Source organism: Tachysurus vachellii, chromosome 13, assembly GCF_030014155.1.
Source record: "Tachysurus vachellii isolate PV-2020 chromosome 13, HZAU_Pvac_v1, whole genome shotgun sequence".
Taxonomy (NCBI): domain Eukaryota; kingdom Metazoa; phylum Chordata; class Actinopteri; order Siluriformes; family Bagridae; genus Tachysurus; species Tachysurus vachellii.
In genome coordinates, this window is record NC_083472.1 from 25325409 (window position 1) to 25338968 (window position 13560).

The following is a 13560-nucleotide window of genomic DNA, read 5'->3' on the forward strand; positions in this document are numbered from 1 at the left end:
AACCCCCAACCCTGGAGGTGTGAGGCGAACGTGATAACCTCTAAGCCACCGTGCCCCCCCCCTTGATCTCGTTATCTGTTTGTTAATTGTACATATTGTACACACATATTGCACTGACTATATGTATGAGCCAGTTGCACATTTTCACGTCAACCCATTATCTGTATAATTGTTCGGCAATTTCTGGAGTTCGCTCCTAAGAATTTCACTCACCAAGGTACATGTGCTGTTTAAATCGTGTGAGTAAATAAGTTGTGTTATCATTAGCACCCCCTGCTGCCTGAGAAGGAAACTACAGTCACAGCCATTTTACATGTGCCTCATGACAAGCATGCTGAGCAGAGTGGGCGGGGCCAAGCGACTATCTTGTGGGTGTGGCTAATTTACACGTCCTAACAATATAGACGCCTGAAATGAAGGAACAATTGAGACAATAAACATAGTACAGAACATTAGTGAGGAAAAAGCAACAAGAAACACTTCATAAACATTAGTGTAAAATTATTTTATTTTCTCTTTTACATTCTCTCTCTCTCTCTCTCTCTCTCTCTCTCTCTCTCTCTTTTACATTCTCTTTCTCTCTCTCTCTCTCTTTTACATTTTCTCTCTCTCTGTCTCTCTCTCTGGCTCTCTCTCTGGGGGGCACGGTGGCTTAGTGGTTAGCATGTTCGCCTCACACCTCCAGGGTTGGGGGTTCGATTCCCATCTCCGCCTTGTGTGTGTGGAGTTTGCATGTTCTCCCTGTGCCTCGGGGGTTTCCTCCGGGTACTCCGGTTTCCTCCCCCGGTCCAAAGACATGCATGGTAGGTTGATTGGCATCTCTGGAAAATTGTCCATAGTGTGTGATTGCGTGAGTGAATGAGAGTGTGTGTGTGTGTGTGCCCTACGATGGGTTGGCACTCCGTCCAGGGTGTATCCTGCCTTGATGCCCAATGACGCCTGAGATAGGCACAGGCTCCCCGTGACCCGAGGTAGTTCGGATAAGCGGTAGAAGATGAGTGAGTGAATGAATGTCTCTCTCTCTCTCTCTCTCTTTTACATTCTCTTTCTCCCTCTCTTTCCCCCTCTCTCTCTCTCTCTCTCTCTCTCTCTCTCTCTCTCTCTCTCTTTCTCTCTCTTTTACATTTTCTCTCTCTCTCTCTCTCTCTCTCTCTCTCTCTCTCTCTCTCTCTCTCTCTCTCTCTTACTGTACATTCTCTCTCTCACACACTCACACACACACACACACACTTCACTAAGCAGCCTCTCATTGCATGTGTGAAGGATGAAGTTGAAAGTCCTTACTTAACTGATATTGTGCATTTAGAGGATTATTCTGTATAAACACACACACACACTTTTCTGTCTCTCTTTTCTGTGCACAGTGATAAAGTGTATTCCATCATGTTTGACCGTGTGTGTGTGTGTGTGTGTGTGTGTTTGTGTGTGTGTGTGTGTGTGTGTGTGTGTGTGTGTGTGTGTGTGACCTGTGAGTGACCCCACAGGGTCAGTCAGGTATGACGTGGTCACTGGATGCTTGTTAATCCACTATAAACACAGCCTTGATGAATAGCCACAGTGCTCACATACACACACACACATACACACACACACATGCACACACCCACCCACACACACACATATAAATGCATAATAAATATCATCTAATAAAAATAATAAAAGTAACAAAAATCAGTGTTAAAATATTTATGGATTTAGATTTGATAATGTTTCGATCTCCATTATATATATATATGATGTGACCTTATAGAACCTTAGGTTTTAAATTATATATAAAGAATGTAAGAATATAAAGAAATGTTCTTCATTTAACATTTAAAAAAGGAAATATTAAATTGTATATTATTAATGAAAAAGTTTGAAATAAAAGATAAAAATAAATAATCAAATTATTAAATAAAATGTTATGTATTTTAAAAAGCATTAAGAAGAATACAAATTATATATGTGTTATGTTACAAAATTTATTTGTGTATGTATTTGTATTTGTTGTTATTATTATTATTATTATTATTATTATTATTATTATTATTATTATTATTATTATTGTTATTCCATGGAACACACACACACACACACACACACACACACACAGACCGTGCCACAACAGTTTAGAAACAAGTGGATCAGGAGTTTAGTTCATGGATTTCTTGATAACTGATGAAATTGGTGTGACTGTAATAAAAGGAGCTGTGAGACAAACATACACACACACACACACACGAGACAGAAGGTAAAACAAATATTAATCAGAGGCCTAACACACAACACAAGAATTCTCACAAAAGAAGAGAGAACACACACTGTGGAGAACAGAAGGCTGTAATAAAACTCTGCAGTGTGTGTGTGTGTGTGTGTGTGTGTGTGTGTGTGTGTGTGTGTGTGGTATGAAATATCCACACACTGGGCTGAAATGCTAAAGGATCCTGTGCATTCAGAGCTCACACACAAACCAGCTTTATTCAGAAGTTAGGTGACGGTTACAGACAGGACGGAGTTTATGTAAATCGTGTCTCACTCACACAGGATTGTGATGCTGATGTTAAGCGCTTGTTTCTTGTGTGATTTGGGCTCAAATGAAGAGCAGAGTTAAGTCCAGTGCTGCTGTCCGACACTCTCACAAATTAAATTACACGTCTTAATCAGAGATCTTACTGATCAGAAGGAGGAATATTGTACAAATTTGCTTCTCTTAAAGCAAACAAACAAACCGCGTTATTCTTCCGTCCCCATTTTCTATCCCACAGGTTTTATTGGGTTAAATTCTAGTGTTTATATTTGAATGTTTTGTTCCAACGCTGAAAATCACATATCACATGATCAGTGTGATTATATTTAGGGGTCCAAGCACCAAACTCATAACTAATGTGTTCTATCAGTGGAGAATTCAGGAAGAGAAAATGAAGGCAAAAAATTAAAAATAATATTATTTAAAAAATGTGAATAACACGAATAAAATTCCATTTCAACTCAAGACAAATCTGGCAACCGCAGAGTGACGAGCTGCAAACGGGCGATTTAAAGATCTGAATGTGGAGCTCAGAAAATCCACTTAACATTTTTAGTGTAATGAAGCAAACATGAAGTGTTGTATTAAAGCCAGTGAGCGTTCTGAGAAGAACTCGTCCACTTCTGTCCCTTCGCTTCTGTCCATCTCTCTCTCCTTCCCTCCACGCTGCCATCTGCTGCCCGCTGCACCCGCGCCAACTTCACCAACTTTCTGTGTTTAAATAGCACATATGAGTAAACAGAGCAAGAGACAAGGGCCAGGTGGCACACACACACACACACACACACACACACACACACAATTCCTCACAAATATTCACAAATTCTGACACACACACACATACACTTGTCTCACACTTTCTCACACACAAAAACACTCACACACACAGCAGCGTTTCAAAGGCAAGTTTGGATTTAGGATCTAACTGGCCCCTAATCCGCTGCCTTATTGACTCCATTCATATTGAAATGTGTGATTAAGACAGACAGACACACAGACAGACACACAGACAGACACACAGACAGACACAAAGACAGACAGACAGACAGAGATAGTGATGTAGCTGGATAGATTAAGAACTGAGACAGGTGGAGAGAGAGATAGAAGCAGACATAGAGAACAAAAACACGTGGAGATAAATATAGGGACAATTGGAGAACGAGACACATTGAGACAAGGACATGGAGAAAGAGACATAGAGAGAGAGAGAGAGAGAGAGAGAGAGAGAGATGTATAAGTGAAAAGAGAAATGAAATGAGAGATATATATATATGAATACAAAGGTACGGATAAAATGAAAGAAAGAGAGAGATAATGGTGGAGACAGAGGAAGACAGGAAGATGGTGACAAATATAAAGTGATACAGCTATTCAGAGGAGAGAAGGAGGTAAGAAAGACAGACAGGTGGAGAGAGAGAGAGAGAGAGAGAGAGAGAGAGAGAGAGAGAGAGAGAGACAGGCACAGCTGCACAGATAGAGTTCCACCATGAGACACTTTATTAACAAGTTAAATCCTCTCTGAATCAACTTGACCTTCGGGAGACAGTTTGTGTTTTTTTAGGAGACGTGGCAACCCAAATCTCCACCGAACACCATAATCAAATATATATAAATAAATAAACACATTTCTTTTTGAAGTATTAAAGATTTACTTCCAGTCTCAGAGGTAAACTTTGCTGGATATCTTTTTTTTTATCTAATAAAAATGTTAATAAAACACGTACACAATAAAGAAATGTCCATTTTTATCTTTACACTTAATGGGACTAGAACAGCTCCTCAGACTGAAACACACCAGCACGCGTTCCTGACATGTTCCTGTCCTGTTCTGGACAAGTGTGAGGTGTAAAAGAGGTGAAGAGTTTGAGGCCGGAGTGCATTAGAGGCATCCGGGGCCCAGTCCTAATCCGTCTGAAGTGTGTTTAGAGTCTGGAGTCGGTGGACTTGGTGTGAATGCCTGTACAAATTCAGCCGGCTAGCTGCACTTGACGTCTTATTTAACACTCGCAGAGCAAGGAGCCTCGGTGCCAAGCAATTTCACAGATATTTACAAAAGATAAACCTTGGATCTGGAATCAGACTGGTTTAATCTGACAGCAGGGGGAATGTTACTGACGCTGAAGCTTGGACACTTTTTTGTTTCGCACAAATCAACGTGATGCTAATTAGCTGAAATACACAGTTTGTGTTTTTACACAAAAATTATTGCGACTACCAGATCTGTCAAAGACGTTCAGCAGCCAATCAGGACAGAGAGTGGAAGTAGAAAAGGTCCTGCATTCTGATTGGACAGAGGGATGTGATTATATTAATATAATAGTTTTAATACATTCTAATACGTTTCTGTTTCCATAGTAACAGCCTGTTCATGGGGACAGATGTTGTGCAGATCTAGAAAATAATCAACAGTAACAGTAACACCTGAACATGTTTATTACAACATTCTCATGAACATCCCAGAGCTTAGGGTCTCTGCAGTTCCTTTAGAAATGTGTGTGTTTTTTTAGTGTTTCATCTTTTTGATGTCTGACTTTTGTCCCTGTTTACAGATGACGAGTGTCACACTAAACTGGAGGCCATAAGCTTCCATGACCTGTTAGCAGCATTAGCCTTGTACTTCCACTGTAGAGTGAACATTTGTTTATTTATATAACATATTTCTGTTCTTTTATGTTAAAATTTCAACCAGAAGCCATCATTCAAACACAAAGTCTAACACACACACACACAAACACACACAAACACACACCTGACACAGTCATGTGGCCAAGACGTGATTGAGACCCAGGACAATCCGTGATTTATCACCGTTTCATCGAAGCCGTAAAATTCCCTGATTTCTTGTGTGTGTGTGTGTGTGTGTGTGTGTGTGTGTGTGTGTGTGTGTGTGTTACAGGAATGAAGATTTTTAAGCACATCTTTATTTGCAGCATGAAGCCGTAACTCACCGTGGCCTGGAGCTCACCATCGAGCCGTGGCAGAGCTTCAAACCTTTAATCCTGTTCTCTCTCTCTCTGTTTCTCTCTCTCTCTCTCTCTCTCTCTCTCTCTTTTCCCCTCTCTCTTCTCTTTCTCTACACTCTATTTCTCTTTCTTTCTCTCTCTCAAAGAAAAAGAGAGTATGAAATATGAGCCAGTCAAATATTTTGCTCTTGTGTTTTAAAAAAGATGCCAAAAGGCCACAGAGAGTTCGTGGACTGAATTCACAGATCTGGAAGCAGGAATGTACAAAAACTCATAAATAAAATCATAAATAAAATCATTTCATTTTTTCACTGTCTTCACTGTCTGCAATATCTGTGTTCACCTGCTTAGCTTGTGCTGAGCGCCACCTTGTGGCCAACATAATAATAATAAGAAGAAGTTTCTACTGTGTAGCCTTCTGTGTTAATATTATTATTATTATTATTATTATTATTATTATTATTATTATTATTATTATTATTTGATGATTATTCCTCTCCTTCTCTCCAGACACTTTTAACTGTCCTCGTCTTTCACTTCCTGTAAATATTCACTCATAATTTATCATCAAGTAAATCATAGCATTAGAGACTCATCATCTATAAGTTACAGTGATTTGTTGATTTTTGTCGCTAATCCTTCTAACCCTCTCTAACGATCATGACTTCCTCTAAACATCCAAATATGTACATTAGCAGCAATAGGTGTGATTCATAGTGGATTAGCGTGGAATTAGCCTGAGACGTGGGGTGGAGACGCTCGCTAGGCTCATGAGATCTCGATTTCGCTCTCCGCCCTGTGTGGTAAGTTAGCCACGTGGTAACTCAGTAGCATTGCCACAGCGGCGTGTTTTAGCGCCCGGCCCACGCAGAGCACCAATTCTTTGTTTTCTTTCTTGCTGAGTCACTCATCAGCACTTCAACACCACCTTTAATGACACGTCTGTGTCTTCAGTATGATTGACAGCGGGCCTGTCGGGTGTTTTTCAGGCGGCGGGTCTCCTCGACCTCGGGGAGTTCTCTAGCCCGTGCAGCAGGAGGGACATGTCGGGGCAGATCTTCAGGTGGGAACTGAGAGATGTGGGGATTAAAACCCAAATCCCTCTGAGCTCTGAACTGGATGGGTGGCATCTCCACTAGAAACTACCACCAGTCTGTCTGCTTCCACTCATCACATTTAGGATGTTTTTATCAGCCCAAGTTCTGAACCTTGGCTGTGATTTTTATTTATTTTCTTTTGCAAATTCTTATGTTCTTAAGTTGCAGATGTATTTAAGTTCCTGCAGTTTAAAAAAATACATTTAGTTTGTTATTCTTTATTTTGTTAGTTTATTTCTTTATTCTTTCTGTCCATGAGATTAAACATGAGATTAAGAGCAACATCATGGAGCTCAGTTTTCATGGAGATCAGTTTTCATAAACTGAAAAACAATTACATTTTTACTGCTACATTAACTTTATCTACACAGACATGTACAGAATTCTGTTGTCTGTTCAGTTCTCTCGGCTCTGAACACTGGAGACTCCTTCACTACATCATTCACACAAACACACACACACACACACACACACACACACACACACAAACACACACACAGACAAACACACACACTGCACACACACACACACACACACACACACACACACACACCATCCCATAAAACACTGAATAAAGAAATTACTGTATGTCTTTGTTTTGTGATATTGTAGCCTACGGATGTATTTTCCACAAAGCCTGATAAAGTCTGCTGATACTGAACACTGCTATCACTAACCCTGTTTGTGAATATTAACCAGTCTGCTCTATGTCAAAGTCACACATATCCTCACACTGGAGACTCCTTCACCACACACACACACACACGCACACATTATTTGTTTATTATTAGTTATTAGTCCCTGTGAATGAGCTGTTGCTATGGAAATGATAACGAGATGATTAATATAAACGCAGACTGTCAGAGCTGCTGTTTAAGAATTAATCACCACGTTCTGACCAATCAGGACACAGAATTTAACAGCAGTGTGTAAATCAGTCTAAATCAGTATGAGTTTATGAATGTGTGTGGACGTTAAAGCAACAACATCCGGAGTGGATCCGAGAGCAGCGGATAATCCGAGTAATAAATCTGGAGGAGAGAGCGGCGTGGAGATCGGTGTCGAGCGAGTGTCCTTGTGCTTAGCTTCACTCCAGCTCCGATAGCACAGACATAAGCCGGGCTTTTCCGAGCTGAGCTCCAGAGGACCCGCTAAAGCCGTAATCAGAGAAAGGATGTGAGCTTGTGTTTGTCTTCGATGACACTAACCCCTGGACCACACAAATTAAAACCTCCTTCACAAACACAATCCGAGCCTCAAACCTTTTCACCGCCTCAACGCTGTGCTCTGGAGGTCTCGGGCAGTGGATTAGCGCTGATCTCTTAGCCTCTGCACTTTGTACTCGATAATAATAATAACTTACACGTGCAGGGGGATCGTGGGATTTTTTTTTTTTTGGCAAACTGGAATTGGGACAGTGATGTGGATTGTTACCTGTTTAAATATGGGAAAGTCCTAAAAAAAACATGAAAAAAGCTGTGACGCTAGCTTAATTTAGATAGACAATGAAAAGATCTGGGACCTTGATTAAGATTTGTATATATATATATATATATATATATATATATATATATATATATATATATATATATATGTATAAATTTCCTAATAAAATTTAGCTAGCTAGCAGTGAAACTGACAGGTTGAGATCATTCGATAGCTTACAAATGTTTACTTTTTTTTTGACACAGGATTTTGGAGGCATTACACGTTTTCAGGATGGGGATCTGATGCAATTATGAGTGTTTGCTCAGCCCATGTGCCGCCCCGTCTGCTGCTCTCTGCCACCGGCCAGGCGAGATGAACAGAAAGAGAAGAAAGGAGGCGATGGGAAGCCAGCATGACTCTGTTTGTTTTTGGAGTTTAGCCCGTCTCCCCCTGCGGGACGTACAATAGGAAAGCGCCCATGCAAATTAAAGAAGCTAACGTTTGAGTTGAGAATGGGGGACGGTTGGACTTAAAAAGATGTGTTTGTAGATGAAATTGATCTGAGAAAGAAAAAAAACGAGGGAACGGCTGTGAAAATATACATAACGTGAGAGAGAGAGAGAGAGAGAGAGAGAGAGAGAGAGAGAGAGAGAGGAAGAGAGAGAGAGAGAGAGAGAGAGAGAGAGAGAGAGAGAGAGAGAGAGAGAGAGAGAGGAAGTGAGAGAGAGAGAGAGAGAGAGACAGAGAGAGAGAGAGACAGAGAGAGAGAGGAAGAGAGAGAGGAAGAGAGAGAGAGAGAGAGAGAGAGAGAGAGAGAGAGAGAGAGAGAGGAAGTGAGAGAGAGAGAGAGAGAGAGAGAGAGAGAGAGAGAGAGAGAGAGAGAGAGAGACAGAGAGAGAGAGAGACAGACAGAGAGAGAGAGACAGAGAGAGAGAGAGAGAGAGAGAGAGAGAGAGAGAGAGAGAGAGAGGAAGTGAGAGAGAGAGAGAGAGAGAGAGAGAGAGAGAGAGATAGAGAGAGACAGAGAGAGAGAGACAGAGAGAGAGAGAGAGAGAGAGAGAGAGAGAGAGAGTAATTGCTTTATACAGTTTATACATTTTAAAATGGCAGCTTAATTAACAGAGCTTATGTTTCTTCACTTTATTTTGCTCGTCCCCAAATATTTTCTTTAAAAGAAGAAAGACTCTTTTTTATTAAAAATATGAGTATTTCACACACACACACACACACACACACACACACACACACACACACACACACACACACACACACACTAATCTCTCCACCTCGTCTTGTTTGACTTTTTATATTTTACTCTGTATCGTGGGACACAGCTGACATTTTGTGCCGTTGTGTGTTTTGCAGCTAAAACGATGATATTAAGTAAATGCTGGTGTTTGCTTGGAGGGATTTAAAAGAGAGAGCAAGACCGGAAAGGACCTCTTTACCACCTGAGGGAGAAACGCTCACTATTTACAAAGCAGAAAGATCTTGGCTACACACACACACACACACACTGTCCCTTTAGCAGTGTGTATATTTGTTATAAATTTACTCTCAGGATCTTGGGAGTTTTTCTGCTGCAGCTTTCCACAGAAAATCTAAGCGTCCCACAGGGCTCGACTACGTGTCCAAGGTTATCTCTGTTTTGTTGATGATGGACATTTACATTATTTGGCAGACGCAGTTATCCAGAGCAACTTACATTATTTATTTATTTATTTTTTTACAACTGAGCAATTGATGGATAAGGGCCTTGCTCAGGGGCCCAACAGTGGCAGCTTGGTGAACCTGGGAGCTGAGGTTTAGAAATCAATACAAACCGTTAAGGAAGAAAGAAAGAAAGAAAGAAAGAAAGAAAGAAAGAAAGAAAGAAAGAAAGACTGCTGATGAAATTATAAAAATATATATAAATTACAAACATCGTGAAATATTTTTAACTGATGTGTAAAAATTTGTACAAACACAAATAGATAAATAAATAAACAAACAAACAAACAAATAAATAAATAACTGGTGTTGTAACTGCAACAAATTATGTGAGAAAAAAAGAAACAATATCATTAAAGAAACCTGAACATCTAAATTCATGTAAATGATTATTTTAAAACATTTAAAAATAATTAATATTCATTTCATGTTAAATATTCATTCATTCATTCATTCATCTTCTACCGCTTATCCGAACTACCTCGGGTCACAGGGAGCCTGTGCCTATCTCAGGCGTCATCGGGCATCAAGGCAGGATACACCCTGGACGGAGTGCCAACCCATCACAGGGCACACACACACACTCTCATTCACTCACACAATCACACACTACGGACAATTTTCCAGAGATGCCAATCAACCTACCATGCATGTCTTTGGACCGGGGGAGGAAACTGGAGTACCCGGAGGAAACCCCCGAGGCACGGGGAGAACATGCAAACTCCACACACACAAGGTGGAGGCGGGAATCGAACCCCGACCCTGGAGGTGTGAGGCGAACGTGCTAACCACTAAGCCACCGTGACCCCCCTTCATGTTAAATATGTAGTACCAAATTAACAAACAATGAAGCTATTTTAAACACAAATAATAATAATAATAATAATAATAATAATAATAATAATAAAATCAAGAACCCTCAACATTTAAAAAATAATAAATCTTAATTTCAGATGTTAATTATTTAATGACCAAAAGAACAAACAAACCATAGTTTAAATTAATTAATTAATTTGTGATTTAATTATATTCAAATAATTATCTGTTTGACATTTTGTCTAAACTCGTACACTCATTTTCTTCCTCATAAACACACACTTGGCAGTGGAGCAAGAGTCTGAACGAGTGAAAAGAAAAAGAAAATAAAGACTTGAGAGTGACAGCTGATCAGTCGGAGGCCTGAGGAACACGGTGTGGTGAAACTCTTCTGTCATTGAGCAACGCAGCCCAAGGCCAGGCTTAAGCGTGTGTGAGGGAGCGTTCATTGTCTGAGGATCTTCTCCACTGTCTGTCTGTCGTCTGTGTCAGAGTTAGACAAAAGGACGTGTCCTGTCTGGGTTAACAACATCGCATGGCTTCTTTATTTTTAAAAATCTTCTTGTAGGACAGTTTGAATTTGAACATTTGAACTCGTGTTAGCGGGCAGCAGTTAGCGCTGTTAGCGCTGTTAGCACTGTTCTAAGTGATTCGGAGGTCGTCATGGCGCCGGAGTCGGTGAAAAACCCAGACAGAGTGTGTTAACCGAGCAATTACATAATTGATGTGCAAATACAAACACACACGATGCGAGTCTTTCCCACATGACAGCGTGGTGTTTGTGGTGGGTGGTGTTTGCTATTTGGTCGACGTCGACGTGTTGCGCAAGGCGGCGAGTCGATGTGAAAGAAAACCACACGATTACAGCTCACTTAAAACACGGCAAGCCGCTTAAACCCCGCCGATTAAAAGCCCGTCCGTTACTTCACACGGTCAGACGCCAGATTAAATCTTAAACCCTGTAAAGAGGTGTTGCTAATCCAGCGCTTGGATGATGGTGTACTTCATCCTGTACTGATCCACACTCACACTGTGAGGAATACGGGGGTTTCCCTCTTTTTATTTATTTTCTGGCTCTCTCAGTGGCGTCAGGTTGAATCCCAGGCCAGGGAAGTCTCTGACAATAAGCTAGCATTAGCGCTAAAGATACGGATTTACAGCTCAAACACAGCGGGGTGGTCTTTATTCCCGCCTTTTACAGGCGCAGTCAGCCATGGCAGCTACTCCGCGACCTCTTGCTTTGAATCTCGGCACACAAACACTTGTTTCTCTCATTAACGTTGTCACCAGAAAGCTTTAGCGCTTCCAGACGATTTCAGATCGCTTAAAGGGGTTTTGCCGATTCTTGTTGGAGCTTTGAGGGCGGGATATTTATTTTGCAGGCTGCGCAAACACGCCATGAAAGAGAGCAGTGTGGAGGAACGCGCATCAAAGCGCAGGAGAAGCCGTGACTAATGCCGAGAGGAGACGGGGACATTTTTAATTGCAAGCTAATCCTCAACTCTTACACAAGCGCTGCGTGGACGCGTGCAAAATTAATGGCGCTCTGTGACGTTTCTCAACTCTGATCTTTTTGTTAGAATTGTAAAATCAGAGCCTGAAATCACAACAATGTCTTCACAAACACATGAAATAAACTTATTATAATAATAATAATTAACAGTAAAGATGATTACTATAACAAATAAAATAATAAATCTAAAAACATCACAGAAAAAAACAGAGGAAAAGATTAAAGAAGAAAATATTCAGTGATGGTGTGTGTGTGTGTGTGTGTGTGTGTGTGTTTGTGCGTGTAAGTGTGTGTGTGTGTGTGTGTGTGTGTGTGTGTGAGTTTGTGTTTGTATGTGTGTGTGTGTGTGTGTGTGTGTGTGTGTGTGATACCACAACACAGCAAATTACCAACTATTACAATTTATAGTTACAGTTTTATGAGTTATATGTTACTCATACTTATATGTTATATGTTTACAGTTATATGAGTTACTTCCTGTTGTCTCTTATGTTATAGCAGATAAAAATAAACACTTAATAATGAACAGTAAAATGATTATATTATCACTATTAAATCAAGAATAAACAGACATTTGCATAATTTACTACAAATACACTTGGATTTGAAACATATTTGGATGACACACACACACACTCACACACACACACTTACGCACACACTAACACACAAACACACACACATGCAAACACATACTCACACACACACACTTAGACTCACACTCTCACACACACAAACATACTTACACACACACACACACACACACACACACTCAGATTCACACACACACTCACACACACACAAACATACTTACACACACACACTCAGATTCACACACACACGTGCGCGCACATACAGACACAAAGTTTTTTTTTCACACAATTTGGGACAAGACCGGAGCTCTCTCACACTCCACTGTCCATCACTACAAACCTCCATCTCATCTTACAGAACTCATCTGGTCAGTCTGCAAAAACAAGCTCCTGCTCCACACACACACACACACACACACACACACACACACACATGCCGTGTGAGGTCTGACCTCTGTAATATTATATAAGATCTGACATGAAGGGGTAGAGTAACACGTTTTAAAGTGGAAAAAAAAATCTGCTTGTGTGTTTCACTCTCAATGTGTGTGTGTGTGTGTGTGTGTGTGTGTGTGTGTGTGTGTGTGTGTGTATGCGCATGTAAAATTCATCAGAGACTCAAGAGTGAGATACGTCCAACCCCCCTTCTCTCTCTCTGAGGGAATAGAGACATCAAAAGAAAGACAGACAGATGAAGAAATAGAGAGAGAGAGAGAGAGAGAGAGAGAGAGAGAGAGAGAGAGAGAGAGAGAGAGACGAGTTGAGGCAGGTGCTCGCTCGAGTCATTTTTAATCCTGAGAAAACCTGAAGAAAGATGTCTCTCTAGATCACATCAGAGTCAACAGTGTGTTAAATATACAGTGTTCCATATCTGTGGAACTTTATATACATGTATTTAGACATTTATATTATATTATATCTATATACTAAT